We start from the raw sequence: 16,548 nt of genomic DNA, 5'->3' as shown, positions 1-16,548 counted from the left end.
ACGAGAATGGCCAACAAGCACAAGAAAAAATACCCAATGTCATTTGTCATCAAGGAAATGCAAATTAAAACCACAAGGAGATGCCACTATACTGACGCCCCCCCCAATCCTCCAGAATGACTATATAGAGACTGACTCCACCAATCAAGGACAAGGTGACAGACCTGGTACAACGTGGTTGATGGCAGGGTAAAATGACACAACCATACTGGGCCAAGGTCTGGAGGTTTCTTCTACCCAATGGCCAGCAGTCCTACACACAAGTATTTATGCAATATAAAAGAAAATACATCCACAAGACTTGTAATATTCGTAGCTGCTTTATTCATATAGCCCAAAATAGGAACAGGCCCAGTGTCCATCAACTGGGGAAGAGATAAATAAACAGTGGTGAGCAATGAAACTAACAACACAAAAGTGCAAGAGTTCATGTAGTTCACTGATCTAAAACTTAGTTGGGCATCAGAGTTGCCTGAGAGTTTCCTAAAAAATACAGGTTTCTTTTTTTTTATTTATTTATTTCAGAGAGAAAGAGAGAGAGAGTACAATCCATGATCCTGTTCATCTTTCAACTACTTCAAACAGATATTCCAAAAAGACAAGGGAAATATCTTTTATTCTGCTTCTTCTATATACCATGTACTGTTCATGCTATCCCATTTAGATTGCTCTACTCTCAGAGTTCTCCAAGTGAACATCCCAAACCGAATACTGCTTTTTCCTCTTACAAAAAAATAAGTCTTTAGTACTTGACTGTTAAAATACCTGCCTAGCTGCCTACAGAATTTTTGGTCAAGGTCAACAGTTGAGATTGCCATCCTGGACTGCTGAAGTGGCTGTTTGGGCTTTAGTTCTCTCATGCTGCCTTTAGATTTGGAGGGGATGCTCCTTACAGACAATATAGCTTCACACACACACACACACACATTTTTATTAAGATTTCCATGTTCCCTATTATTGCACATTATAGTCAGAGTCTTTTGTTAGGAGACGTTGGGATTAGGAATCAGGTGTTCAGCATAAACAATCCCTGTCCTTCGTTATGTGATTTGACAATGGGGATGTGGAACATCCTGAATGTTCTAGACCTCAGTGCTCCCCTCTTTGTGGTGGAGTCCTAAGACATCCTGTTGCATATCCTTTTCAGAAGAGGCCCACATCTCTTGGCCATACACACTCTATTTGCAGCCTAAAAGATCAAATCTTCCCATACCTGATTCCTTTCTAGTGCCCAATTTTCCTTTTATTCTAGATACCTCCTTCTATGGAGGCATTGCTGTGCACATAATTACTTACTATGACACATTAAAAAAAATTAAGTCTTAATATGCTAATCACAGCCTATCTGATTTTTTCATTAGCAAATAGGAGAAATGCTTAAGTAACAAAAATGGATGTGTCTTCAACCTTCCTGAGCTTCAGATTCCCCAACTGGAGAAAACAAGGAAGTAGATTCCATGAGCTCTACAACTCTTCCAGTTATAACGTTTTCATATTAGACCAAAACAGGACTGGTTGGTTTTGAGAGGGTTCTAACTCACTTGGTCTTTAGCAGAAAGAGTGATACCAAGTGAAAATCAAGAAGCACTTTGAATAAACACTATCCTAAGTTGGGCAGAGGGTTAGGCCAGAGGGGTTGCATAAAACCCAGAATGTGCCTATACATAATACACACTCAAAACTCTCTTTTTATTAATCATAATTAATGTTTATTGAACATTTATAATGTGCCAAGCACTGCTCTCAGAACTTTACATGTATTAGCTTGTTTAAACTAACAACTCATCGAGGTAAATACTATTATCAACCCCATTTTACCACTGCGGGAACTGAAGCACAGAGGAATTTGAGGCCAAATGTTACAAACGTGGCACAGCCAGGATTAGAACCCAAGCAGTCAGGGCAGAATTAGTATTTGGTTATTAGTATGTGACTTCTCAATTCTCAGGATCAGTGTTTTGAGAAAACCACCTGGTATCTGAGGGTCTTTCTGGAATGTATTTTAATGACCTAACAAGATGTGGCAAACTCATGACTCACTGCTCCTTCTTGCACCTTTGGCAGAATCCAGGTTTGGGTCTCACAATCCATTTTAACATAGTGCTCAGAGCAGGCCTTACCATTATTTGGAGTTGACATGTGAGAAACATGCTATCCCTCATAAAAATTGACAAGTGACCCAAAGAGACCTACATACAGCCATCAATTCCCTGCCCTCGCTTTATTTCCCAATTAAGCAAGAATACCCACTTGGAACTCTCTCATGGACAGTGTATGGTAAGTGACCTCTATGCTATTGGACGAGAACAGCTAGAAAACATTGCCTCTATCAATGATTAAAGATGCTCTTACCCCTCCTTGCAGCTACTCAAGCAAGGAGATGCTGTTCCCTTGATATTCACAGAGAGGCACCAAGGGCATTCAGATACAAATGAGCAAAATCATCAATGGCCCATGGGTGCCACACTTTCCAGGGTGTTTTTCCAACCATCAGACAAGACCTCCTATCACTATCAAGGTATTTAGTTTGTTTATTTTCTATCATTGGCTCATAGCTGTATTATACATTAGAATTCATCCATGGTCTCAGAGCCAGGAAAACATTCGTATAGTATGTGAAGGAGTCTCCAGTTCCAGAATGAACTCTGTCACTCCATACTTCCAGGAAGCTGAAAAGAGTTCCTACTCTAAAATTATATCCTCTTGGGATGTCCAAAATTCCAATTATCGGCCATTCATAATAGCAAATCAGAACCCAAAGGCAAGAGGTTGGTTTTGCATCGCAGATGAAACTCGCTCTGCTGTTTTCCTGTGTGACTGTGGGCAATGGGGATAAGGATCACTTCTCATAAGGTTGCTTTCATGAGGGATGACAATGTATACAAAGCTCTTGCACAGTGCTTCACACACAGTAGGTAACCTTTACCGCTGGCATTGCCACTTCCCTTGGTCGTCTCCTAAAATGTCACTGCTTATGTGAGCCACACACAAAGTCCCTACTACCTTTGTGTACGTGAGAGTTCTTCCCTCTTTGGGGCCAGTAGAGATAGCACAAGTCCCTTCAGCAGAAAGGGCACTCTGAAAGAGGCAGTGGGTTGCCTGGAAGGCACCTGGCTTATTTCTAAGGTCATCCATCCCCAAATTAGTTAACACTCCCCAAACAACAGTTTTGTCTCTGCGAAGTGACCTACTGGAATAAAAACCCTTTTAAAAATACCTCAGTTTGTCTATAAGAAGCAGTACAATGAAGCAAACACTGTAGAAAGACTATTTAAAATGTGACATAATTTTTTAAATGGTTTTCGGACTTCTAAGCACCCTGCCTGCCCACACCTACCAAAACACCTAAGATGATAGCTGACGGCACCTCAGGGGACATTTCCAGACATTTCCTTCCGCTTCTTTCCTTGTCTACAGATGGATAAAGGACAGCTTGGGTTCCTATCTCACTCGAACGTTCAAATCATAGTCACTTGCTTTTCAATCATCTCCTTGTTCATTTATGGAGTAGGGAATGTTGGCAGGTTCAAAACAGGGAAGCAGGGGTTACTAAGCAACATACCTATCAGAGAGCTACAAGTTTACAGTCCCTGGGCACAGATACTAGAGAAACGTAGCAAGGGCTGGAAGTGTTTTTGGCTACCAAGGTTGTGCTTCTATAAAAGTTAAAATTGACATTTGAGGGGCACATGGGTGGCTTAGTTGATTAAGCGTCTGCCTTCAACTTAGGTCATGATCTCAGGGTCCTGGGATGGAGCCCGGTGGGGGGGCGGGCTCCCTGCTCAGCGGGGAGCCTGCTTCTCTCTCCTTCTCACCCTCCCCCCTCCACCCCACTCATGCTCACATGCTCTCTCTCTTTCTCTCAAATAAATAGTCTTTTAAAAAAAAGTTAATTGACATTTGACAAAATGGCAAAAATAACACATAACTCAGTCTTACAAATATGCCAAAAATAAAACAACTAGGCAGCAGAATTATTTTATTGGCAGGTTTTTGCTGATCATTGATGAAATCTCTACTTTTCATCCCATGACATCAGGGTCAAATCAACTCACTGACCAGTCATGGCAGATGTCCATAATACCAAGTTAAGGAGTAGAGTTCCTAAAAGCAGCATATGGGGGTCTCCCACTGAAATAAAAATGTACCTCCATACACCAGTACACAGTTGCTGACTTGTTAGTCTTTGTTGGTTTCTATAAAAATTACTTGATCTCTAGGGACTCGGTGAAATTCAAGGGTCTGGATCAGAAAGTGCATAGAACATTCTTAAAAGTCAAAAGAAGTTGAGTAGCTATTTGCTTATAGACCAACTCATCCATCTAGAGATTGATCTCTGCCAAATTCTTTGTGATTCTGTTACTCTGTTATTTATGAGGAGCTGTGGCATCACGTTTCAGAAATTACCAACCAGTTAGCACTGATGGGTATGTGTTTTTCTTGCTCACTCAGTGGCAAGACACATATATAATAAATTCTTAGGAATTTTCTCTCTTTCAGTTAGAGTCCAAGTAATTGCTGACTCAATGATTTGCTGCAAAACCTATTCCTGGAGAAAAGGGAGGGCCACCCTCTACAGAAAACAGGTATTCCAATACTTCAGCATTTCCAGCAAGAACAAAGAGGTATCAATGAGAAACAAAACAGGAAACTATGTTCCACAACTGAGAAATTTCTAAATATTTTATACCATTCTACATTTGTTCCCAACGAAAGATAGCAACAGATTAATTGCCCACATGCCATTTGATAAAAAAAATTTTTTTAAACAAATTTATTTTACTTTTATGGCTTCATATAGGAGTTATTAACCATCTGCCTTTGTATTATTTAAACATCACACAAATAAACATTATTTTACAACCAGAAAGCAATGATTCATAGAATTGTATATTTATTCCCCAGTAATTCTTCTTTGCCACTTTAATAAGGGCCTAAAGTTACCATTTCAACTATTTTTAAAATTCATTACCTACAATATTAAGAAAAACAGATTAAAATACAGTATTTTACTGTAAATGAAGAAGGTCTTAAAGAGATTTTTTTCAAATTTACTAGCAGCATCCATTACCGCCTTTTGAGGAAACAGTTACGAGGGGAAGATGACAATGGAAATCACAGCTGACACTGTTGAGCAAAACGAGGGTGACACGAATGACTAGCAGTTGCCAGTTCCACTAACCAAGCTCTCGCACAAGCAGTACCCTCTCGCAGAACAGAACGTGGATAAACAAATTAACATTTCCCTTCTTTACTTCTTCAAAACAGAAATGAGGATGCCTCCAGAATCAGACACTACATCATATAAGAGAAATAGAGAGTTCTTTCCTCTGTAGGCAGGGATGAGAGGAAAAGAGGAGTCAGTGGAGGTGGAGAGACAGGCTTAGGATGTCCTGAACAGAGTATGTTTTGACCCCAATTTATTAAGATTAAAGAAATACTGTAAACAACAAACCAGCCGAAGAAAAGTCTGCACTGAGAACAAACCCTGATGTACACTGTAAACCAGAGATGAGAAAGCAACAGAGGGAGAGAACTCTGGGGGGCTGCTGAGCGCCCCTTGAGTCTTCAGCCGAGGAGTGAACAAGGCAGGTGTGTGAGCCAACTACCAGGGCCAGGAAAGAATCACTGTAAGGACAGGAGGTGACAGTGCCTAGCACCCACATGGGGCTAGGAGCAGTGCCTATTCACAACAACTAGAATGGAAAACCTCACAATTTTCAGGTCATTAAGCACACCAACGGTGTTTTATCAGTTGTGGGGACTGATCAGCCCTAGAACGAGCTTGTTTCATTGGGATCCAACAAATCTTAAAAGCCAAAATGGAAAGAGTCAAACTGGTTGCAAGTAACTTAACTGTGTCTAAATAAAAAAAGGGCTCAAGACTATTTATACGAATAAAAAAATCCAGCCCCAACAAAGTAGAATTCACAGTGTCTGGCATTCAATCGAAAATTGCCAGGTCTATAAAGAAGCTGGAAAATACAAACCCATCATTAGGGGAAAAAAAAACCTCATCAAGTGAGACTTAACCAGAACTGACACAGAATGAATAGATGAGGACTTTAAAAAGTTACTATAACCATTTTCTATATGTTCAAAATGTTAAGCAAAGACATGGAAGACATAAAAAAGATGCAAATCAAACTTCTTAAATTGAAAATTACGATGTATAATATGAGAAATGTATTAGGTGGGATTAACAGCAGGTTAGATATTGGAGAATAAAAAAACAGTGAACTTGAAAAAGGGAATTAAAAAAAGGTGAATAGAAGCTTGATGAACTAGGGTAAAAACCTGAAGTATGCCATTGTGTGTAACTGGAATCCTCAAAGGAAGAAAAGAGCAATAAAAAAATATTTGAACAAATGATGGCTTATAATTTTCTAAATTTGACAAAAATTATAAACTCACGAATCTAATACCATGAACCCCCCCACACACACACACACACAAATGAAAACTACATTAAGCCACATAGTAGTTCAAAACTAGTAATGAAGAAAACCCTAAAAGCAGAGAAAGAATGTACAGAGGAACAATGATGACAGGAGATATCTCAGTGGAAAATGAGCAAATAAGAACACAGTAGGGCGCCTGGGTGGCTCAGTTGGTTAAGCGACTGCCTTCAGCTCGGGTCATGATCCTGGAGTCCCTGGATCGAGTCCCGCATCAGGCTCCCTGCTCGGCAGGGAGCCTGCTTCTGCCTCTGACCCTCCCCCCTCTCATGTGCTCTCTGTCTCTCTCATTCAGTCTCAGATAAATAAATAAAATCTAAAAAAAGAACACAGTGAAGCAACATCTTCAAAATAGTAAAAGAAAAAAGGCAAACGATACCAAGTGTTGCGAAGGAAATGGAATCCTTATACATTGCTGGTAGGAATGCCAAATGGTGCAGTCATTTGGGAAAAAGTTTGCAAGTTCTTCAAAAACTTAAACATAAAGTTCCCATATGACCTAGTAATCCCACTCCTAGGCATATATCCAAGAGAAATGAAAACATATGTCCACATAAAAACTTGTGCATAAATGTTCATAGCAGCATTATTCATAATAGCCCCAAACAGAAACAACCCAACAGTCAACCACCTGAAGAACAGATGGACAAAATGTGATGTATCCATACAAAAGAAAATTATTTGGCTGTAAAAAGAAATCAAGCACTGACCTATGCTATAACATGGATGAACCCTGAAAACAAAGAAGCCAGATACAAAAAGTTACGTATTGTACGATTCCATTTATATGAAATGTCTAGAATAGGCGAATCCCTAGACAGAAAGTATATTAATGGTTATCAGAGGCTGAGGAAAGGTGGGCATGGGGAGTACTGCTAATGGGTTTTACATTTCTTTTTGAAGTGATAAAAATGTTCTGGAATTAAGATAGTGTTAATGGATGTATAATTCTAAAAACCTCCAAAATGTATGCTTTAAAAGAGCAAGCTTTGGGGTGCCTGGGTGGTTGAGCATCCAACTCCTGATTTCAGCTCAGGTCATGAGCTCAGGGTTGTGGGACTGAGCCCTGCATTGGGCTCTGCACTGAGCGTGGAGCCTGCTTGAGGTTCTCTCTCCCTCACTCTCTGCCCCTCTGGCCCCCCACTCAAGTGCTCTGTATCAACAAAGCTGTCAAAAGAAGTGACAGAAATATTGTGGAAGATACCTCAAAGGTGCAAGAGTATTGCAAATGATATGCTATGTACAAATATTTTGCTTAAAAAATAAACTGTAAACAAATTTTTAAAAATGTAAATGGCCAGAATAAAAAGTAGAGACTACAATACTGGAAGAAGACCCAACCATATGCTGCCTCCAAGGTTGGAAAAGATACACTATACTAACACTAATCCGAAGAAAGCAGAAGTGGTTATCTACTACCAGAAAAAATAGATTTCAGAGCAAAGAGCACTACACCAGGGACAATAATGTTATTTCATAATGATAAAGAGATGAATTTTTAAAGAGGATATAATAATCCTAAACATTTATCTACCTAATAACAGCTTCAAAATATTTAAAGCAAAAATTATAGAATTACAGGGAGAAATAGACTAATCCACAGTACTGTGGAGATTTTAATATCTCTCTGTGGTGGACAGGATTCTAAGTGCATCCCCAAGATTCTCACCCCCTGCTACACATGCCCTGTATAATCCCTGGCAGAGACTTGTAAATAAAATGGAATTTCACTCCCATGATTAAGTTATGTTATACAGCAACAGTGATGAGATTTTAGAGATATAATTAAGGTCATTTATCATTAACTTTGAGTTTATTAGAGCAGAGATTATCCTGGGTGGGTCTGACCTCATCAGAGTCTAGAGACTAGAGATGGAAGTCAGAGACCTCGACCCTATTGGACTTAAAAAAACAGGCTACCACAAGCTCTACAGCTGCAAGGAAGTGAATTTTGCCAACAACCACATAAGTTTGGAACAAGTCCCCAAGCCTCAGACAATGCCACACCTGCAGCCAACACTTTGATGGCTGTCTCCTGAGACCCTGAGCAAAGAATCCAGCTAAGCTGCCCCCAGATTCCCCACTCACGAAAACTGTGAGCTAATAAATGCATGCTGCCTTAAGCCCAATTGGTGGTAATTTGTTATGCAGCACTACAAAACTAATGTGACCTCTCTCAATAAATAAAGAAGATACAGATGAAAAATCAGTCAGAATATAGAAGGTTTAGCATTGGATTAACTAATCAGAATTTAAATAAAAACTTGGGGAAAAAAGATTATAGAAGGTTTGAACAACACTATTAACCAACTTGACCTAACTGACATTTATATAACACCCCACCATACAATAAGCAGAATATGCATTTTAACTGTGCAAGGAATACTTACCAACATAGACCATATATTAGGCCATAATACAAATCTCAATAAGTATCAAAGGATTCAAGTCACACAAAAATATGTCCTATGAACACAAAAGAATTAAATTAAAAATCAATAATAAGAAAGATCTTTAGAAAATCCTCTAATATTAGCAAACTAAGTAACACATTTCTAAATAACTCATGAGTCAAAGAAAAAATTAAGAGGTAAACAAACCTATCAGAATATTGTAAAACACCACAAAGACTGAGCAATTACAGCTTCACAAAGTTTTAGGTAAATGAACAACCAAATGTAAACTTAATTATTGTCTTTAAATACTTTAAAATGCAACTACTATAGAAAACCATGAGCTTCTATTGTATAAACAGAAATAGGATTGTTATACTATCAAATATTTTTCCTATAAGCTGACAAAAAGAAGCTGTCTCTTAGCCTGATGGCAATGAAAGACAGAAGATGAATCATTGCTTGTGGAAACCAATTTACTTAGTCACTTCCAACGGCTGTTATTTATTACTTGTCAGCACATGCTGTTAGTTCAATTAAATATAAAACCTGAAGTTCTCTTTTCTTCCCCACCCCCATCTTTTAAAACAAAAAAGGAAGAAAAGACACAGATTTAAAACATTAAAAGGACATTTTAAGTTTATTGTGTTTCTATTATTTTACTTAGGCTTTGTTTATTAAACATTCTGCAACAAAGATTATTCATTTCTTTGGCTAGTTAAATTTAAAAATTTATAGGGACTAGATATGAAAATATAATTTGGAAGCTCTCCTTTCAGGATATTACAAACACAAAAATTTAAAACAAGGCACCAGAGAAAGTGTTCATCACAATACTGCACTGAATTGTGAGGAAGCCCGAGACAGTGAACCCCCAGCTAATAAAAAGTTTGATTTTTTTTTTTTTACTGTGGTGTAACTGAATTGTTTCAGATAAGTTATAATACTCATACTTGTTACATACAAAGTATAAGTCACTTTGACCATACCACAGGAGTCTCATCATTTAATTGCAATCAACCATAAAAAAAAAAAAATCTTGTTCATATTAAGCATCAGATATAGGAGCACATGTTGCCATGGGGAAAAAAAAAGATATTTGGAGAATCTGTCAAGAGAGTAACATTAGGCAATGTATGTTAAGTAAATGTGCCGCTTACCCCTGTCAGGCATAAAAGCCCGTTATCTCTAATTATGTTCCTCATTGAGTTTACATCTTTAAAGTGTCAAACACAGCCCACTAGTTCTGGGGCTAATTTCAACTTTCAGTGATAAACATATCTTATCTTCAAATGACATTAACTGGCCACCCACCACAAAGTACACAAGTACATTTTCTTTATTCTATTGTTTCAGTGAACAGAAATTATATATTTTCCAGCAATCTTAAAAATTCTGACTGTAGATAAGACTCAAAGCGAATGTATGTGGATATTATAGGGTGTTTTCAAATAGTTGCCCGAGGATGACACCTCATTTAACCAGTAAATCAAGAAAAGAAGTTGCCTATCTAGTGTTCTTACACCAAAACATTTTTTATACATTTTTTCCAACAAAACTTATTCGCACACAATTGCACAAGAAGCTCTGTCTTGCAGACTGAGATTCATTAGAAACATCAATTATTGTATTGTAAAGCAGTACTTACACAAAAACGGAGTGGGATACCATCTGCCCCTGCGCTAAATGGTATCCAAAGATCACACTCCCTCAGCTCCTTTCATTGGGTGCCGCCTTGCCCCATTGTATATGCCAGCCTCCACACATCTCCCAGCACTCACCCCTGCCTTCTCTGAGCCTGACGAATCAGCAACCATAGTTAATACACAATTCTAGGATACCGACACTTTGTGATTTCTTGATTATGTGTCTTAGATCTTGATATCTGAAGGGTATCAAATTTCATATTTGTACAAATCCTTTTCCTTCAGACTGTGTGCCTTTTAACTCCTTATACTCTTGCCAACCCGGAGTATCTCATGTAGTGTGTGTATGTGTGTGTTTACTGCTAATTTGATCAACACATGATTTTAAATTTTGGAGAACAAAGCAAAACGGCTAACAGATTACATCTAGAAAGATTTATGCGATCTGAAGAGAAACCAGAATACTATAGATTACATCTAGATAGTAGAGTTCCTCTCTATACTTTCCTCTTTTATGTAAGTTATTTGCAATCAATCTACAAATGCAATAAACCTGAAAATGAGAAATAAGAAATTAGGAAACAAAATTAAAAAAAAAAAAAAGGCTTTGTTCCAAATCTCCTACTGTTCATGTACTTTTTTTAAAAAAAGATTTTATTTTTAAGTAATTGCTACACCCAATGTGGGGCTCGAACTTACAACCCCAAGATCAAGAGTCGCATGTTCTACCAGCTGAGCCAGCCAGGCACCCCAAGTGTTTAGGTACTTTTGATGATTTAAACTGAAGTTGTGAGAGAAAGGTAGGAGGAAGAGAATTAATATTTTAGTGACATATGCATTGAAATTATTGTGGGAAATGAAGGAAGGAAGTGGCATGACCAAAAATTTTAATCTTTTTTTGTAAGAGAAAAACACTAAAAAAGAAATTTTTTTTGACAATCATATGTAATAAACATTCAATTTCTTGGTATTTAAAAAAATATATTTATTTTAGAGACCGAGTGCATGTGCGCACAAGTTGGCGGGGAGGAGCTGGGGAGAGGGAGAGAGAATCCTTAAGCCGACTCCCCACTGACTGTGGAGCCCCACGTGGGGCTCAATCCCAGGACCCTGAGATCATGACCTGAGCCGAAACCAAGAGTTGGGCTCTTAACCAACTGAGCCATCCAGGTGCCCCTCAATTTCTTGGTATTTTGAAATAGATCTTTAATATCCCATCCAACTGGAAATTCTGTTTCTCTGGTTTTCTATGATTATACAATTCTCAATTATCTACTCTAAAAATGAAAAACATGGGCCGCCTGGGTGGCTCAGTTGGTTGAGCGACTGCCTTCGGCTCAGGTCATGATCCTGGAGTCCCTGGATCGAGTCCCGCATCGGGCTCCCTGCTCGGCGGAGAGTCTGCTTCTCCCTCTGACCCTCCCCCCTCTCATGTACTCTCTCTCTCTCTCTCTCATTCTCGCTCTCTCAAATAAATAAAAATAATAATAATAATAAATAAAATAAAAATGAAAAACAGGTTATTAAGCAAAGTTTTTTGACATGTATTTTTATTTCTTTAAAGTGTATAGGTTGAGAAGACAACAAAGAATAAAAAAAGCTTTTGTCTCAAATACTGATTAAGGAAGAAAGTATAGGATAGGAAAATGGCAGAAGAGCAAAGGAAAGAGTTAATAGTGAGATGGAAGAGCAAAGGGGGAAGAAAGGACAAAAAAAGATTTAATAAGAGGGTTGGTCAGGTAGGGCTGGTTTCAAGGCAGGCGTATCAACAAAGCTAATGTGGGTAAACTATACCCCTCCACCTCCTCTCCATAAGCTTGTCAACTCCATTTTTCTACCAACCAAAACTCTATTTTCTATTACCATCCAGCTATTAAAGGCACATAATTTCATAAATTTCATAATAAAATGCGCTTGAGATTGAAAACTCATGATGTTTAAATACTTCGAGGAAGAGCTACAATTCAAAGGTTCCTGAATTCCAAATTAATGTACCTAATAAAGGCTCATTTTGGGTATTAAAAAAATATCAATGAAATGCTTATCTTTCACTATAGGCTGGCAGACTTTTTTTTTTTAATCAATTAACATTAATTAATATAGAAAGAGAAATGTGAAAACCAAGTTCTTATAGCTGTCTTATGTTGATACAAACATGTTCTACAAATGGAACTGATTTCACGTATTCAGCATGGAAAACACTAAGTTATCTAAGACTGATTTTTGCCGTAAGCTAAAATTCACATTAGGTTCCGACTAATGAGTCTACAGATTAGGTGGAAAAAGATATCTTAGGGTATATTTAAAAGAAAATACTAGGGTGCCTGTGTGGCTCAACTGGTTGAACAACCAACTCTTGAGTTTGGCTTAGGTCATGATCTCAGGGTCATGAGATTGAGCTCCGCACTGAGTGCTGGTGCTCAGCAGGATCTGCTTGAGATTCTCTCTCTGTCCCTCTCCCTTTGCCCCTCCCCCTCCTCTGTCTCTCAAATAAATAAATCTTAAAAAAGAGAGAGAGAGAATAGCTGATAGTAGGAATATACTTAAAAAATAAAACAAAACAAAAAACCAGGGATAATTACTTGTCTTCCACAGTCTCACAACCGTGCTGTATATATCGTGAACATCTCAGTTCCTTCTCCTGTGACTACAGCAGCAGTCTGATTAACCAGTGTGCAGCAAAAACCTTTTTGTAGGCTTCAGAATGCAAAACTATTCCCTTTACATATTTTAATGTTAATGGCAAGAAAGACCTATAAAACATGAAACTTGACCAGGAAAAAAAAATGTGGCATTTTAACATTTAAGTTTGGCTGTAAATAAGATAAACAAATGTAACACACTTTTTTCTCTTTTTACACACTGCAGATTTGCCCTAGAAATAAACATGAAGGCTGAAATAATCATGAGTAAGCCAAAGGGTTGCATAATCAGATTTTAATTTGGTATCTTAGGGTTCTTGATATTATACTCTCCTCTTCCATATTTACTAATAAAAAAAATCCCAGAATAAATAAGCTATTTACCACAGGTGTTCAATACCAAAATTGTTTTATAGCTCTCAACTACATCAAGCTTTCGTTTTCACTAAGGGACAGACACAAAAACTTTATATGACTGGGTACTCATCCTTTCTGAATCTCATCTTGGGCAGAGTGCTTTTTGTTTGTGTCCCTGTTATGATAGACTGATAAACATGACAGGCAATAATACCAAATTTTCATTAATCTGGTGATTTTAAATATCACAATTAAAGATAGAATCTTATTAAAAATCTTACATCAAATATATTTGGAGGGGAAAAAAAATCAGTTGTCAAAACATGCAGTTCTCTTTTGGACTTTGAGAAAATATGTTCCAGGCAGAGAAAATATATTAAAACAAGAGTAATGAATAAATATCAATTGTTCAAAGGAAGAAACAATTTATCTTTTAAAAAGTGACACAGTGAATTCAATTCTTCTATTCCCCAAATTTTAAAACATTGAAATATTGGTCCTTTAACTCTATCATGTCATCTTTTTATTTTTATATAAATGACTTTTAATCTTAACAGATTAAAAAAATCTTTCAACTGGCAATAACTATCAATTTTGAAAATATACCTAATAAAGCCAAATTCCTTTGCTATTAGGGAGCAATATTAACTTGTTTTTCCTTAGGCTGACAACTGCTTCTACCCAATAAGATAAACAGGCTTTGTTTTTAGAATAACTTTAAAAACTTAAGGAAAAAAAAAAAAAGAAAGACTTGTCAAACCTAATTCATTTTTTTAAAGTTTTTATTTACTATATTATACACCTGAAATATAACACTATATGTTAACTAACTGGAATTTAAATAAAAACTCTCATATCACTTTATATTTAAAAAAAAAAAGACTCGTCAAAATTCACCAAATAATTTTAAGAATACTTTGTAAATAATTCAGTAAGCTATTTTACATATAAATTAGTTTTCCTTAATATGAAATACAGAGTTCCTTAATCTCTTCAAGTCCCTACATAATACCAGGCTGATCAACAGAAAGAAAACCAAAAACCATAAAACAAAAGTATAGGTATCCTCACAACACCAAAATATAAGTAGGTTAGAACAAACCACTAACAAGTCATAAAACCAAAGTATCAACACTTCTGTGGGAGAAAGAGAAGGGAAACCATTTGGGAATCTAATAAACCTGACAGTAGGAAAAACTAAGTAGAAATCATGGCAAATCAACTTGAGACAGGAACTGAAACTGGAAGGTGAAAATATCAGGTGAATGCAAGGTATAAGGTCTGAAGAAGCTGGGAAAGTCTCACCCCTAAGAACTCTTAAAACTGATCAGCCAGGGCTCCCTTCTAGGACAGAGTTCCACACCAAGAAGAATGAATCAACTGGTTATGGAATCAAATTGAGCAAGCTAGAGAAAAATAACAGGATGAAAAGAAAAGTCCAGGTAAAAATGGAGGAGGGGAACAGAGCCAGGAAATCTCAGAAAGAAAGCCACCATAATTTGAATATTAGGGAAAAAGAAACAGTCAAAGGGCCATGACAGTAGAAAAGCTAATCTGAACCAGGTTCCTTCTAAATAAAGTTCCAAAAAATGAGCTTCACATAAAAAATGGGAAATAAAAATATCAAGGTCAAATCCTATGCAATACTGTTATAAATTAAAAGAGAATAAATAAGGGGCAGAATAAGATCCCTATAGACAATAAAAAGTTCACCAGAAAGACAGACACACAGAACACATCAAAACTATTACTTGCATTTAAAATGGCAGTCATTTAAAAACTGATAAAAGCCATAAAAGAATAACCATGAATCAGAATTAGATATGAGGTGACAGAATTCAGGGAAGAATTAGAAATTAAAAAAAAAAAAACATTTTGGACATGAAAACTAAACTAGAAGGAGCACAGGTGTGAATAAACACAAAAGATAACGCCTTAAATAGGTGAAAAGGGAAAAAAATTTAACTCAAAATGAAGATAACAATTCACAAAAAAGTGACATATATTGATGATAGACAAGAAGACCCAGTGCAAATAATAGAAAATCCAGAAGAAAACCAAAGCAAGGCAAAAGAACAAACAAAACAATAATTCAAGTAAATGTTCTTGAAATTAAAAAGAAAAGGGGGGCACCTAGGTAGTTCAGTCTGCTAAGTGTCCTTTCAGCTCAGGTCATGATCTCAGGGTTGTTAGATAAAGCCCTGCATCAGGCTCCACGCTCAGCACGGAGTCTGCTCGAGATTCTCTCCCTGTCCCTCTGGCCCTCCCTCCCCACCCTCACAAATAAATCTTTTTAAAAAAATAAAAGAGGGCGCCTGGGTGGCTCAGTTGGTTAAACGACTGCCTTCGGCTCAGGTCATGATCCCGGAGTCCTGGGATCGAGTCCTGCATCGGGCTCTCTGCTCAGCAAGGGGTCTGCTTCTCCCTTTGACCCTCTTCCCTCTCGTGCTCTCTGTCTCTCATTCTCTCTCTCTCAAATAAATAAATAAAATCTTAAAAAAAAAATAGCCATTGAGGGGTGAAAAGAATGGCGTGATCTTATAAAAAAAAGAAAAGAAAAAGAAAAAAAGAAAAGGATGTGAAATTACATAATGGAAGAGTACATTGCATGTCTGAGAACATGAATACTGAATAACACCAACACATACTCTAGTAAAAATTACTGGAGTGAAAGAAAGAAGGAAATATGGCCACCTTTAAGCAACAGTGTTCTTGCCAGCCTCAGGTTATCACTGATTCTAATCAACTGTCATCCTTGTATATTCTCTTTCTTACACCTTTCCACTTATAATCAGTTAAGATTCTACATTAATCTAAACATGGAATTTAGAAAAGAAAAAAAATTTACAGTCGACAAAGGTAAAAACATTAAAAAACCAAGCAGTATCTGCTTAAAGCATACTAAACAGATTTGTCATTGTGCCTTTATGAAAGTCCACTAAAATGACAAGTAGAGATTAAAAGCAGTAATCTATTCAGATAGTGGCAGAAAAGACAGAGATGGGTCAAGAAAATTTGGGAAGCTGGAATACAAATACATGAGTGGGATGGA

This window comes from Mirounga leonina, unplaced genomic scaffold (genome assembly GCF_011800145.1).
Source record: "Mirounga leonina isolate KUSES-001 unplaced genomic scaffold, KU_Mleo_1.0 Mir_170, whole genome shotgun sequence".
NCBI lineage: Eukaryota > Metazoa > Chordata > Mammalia > Carnivora > Phocidae > Mirounga > Mirounga leonina.
This window is presented reverse-complemented; position numbering follows the sequence as displayed.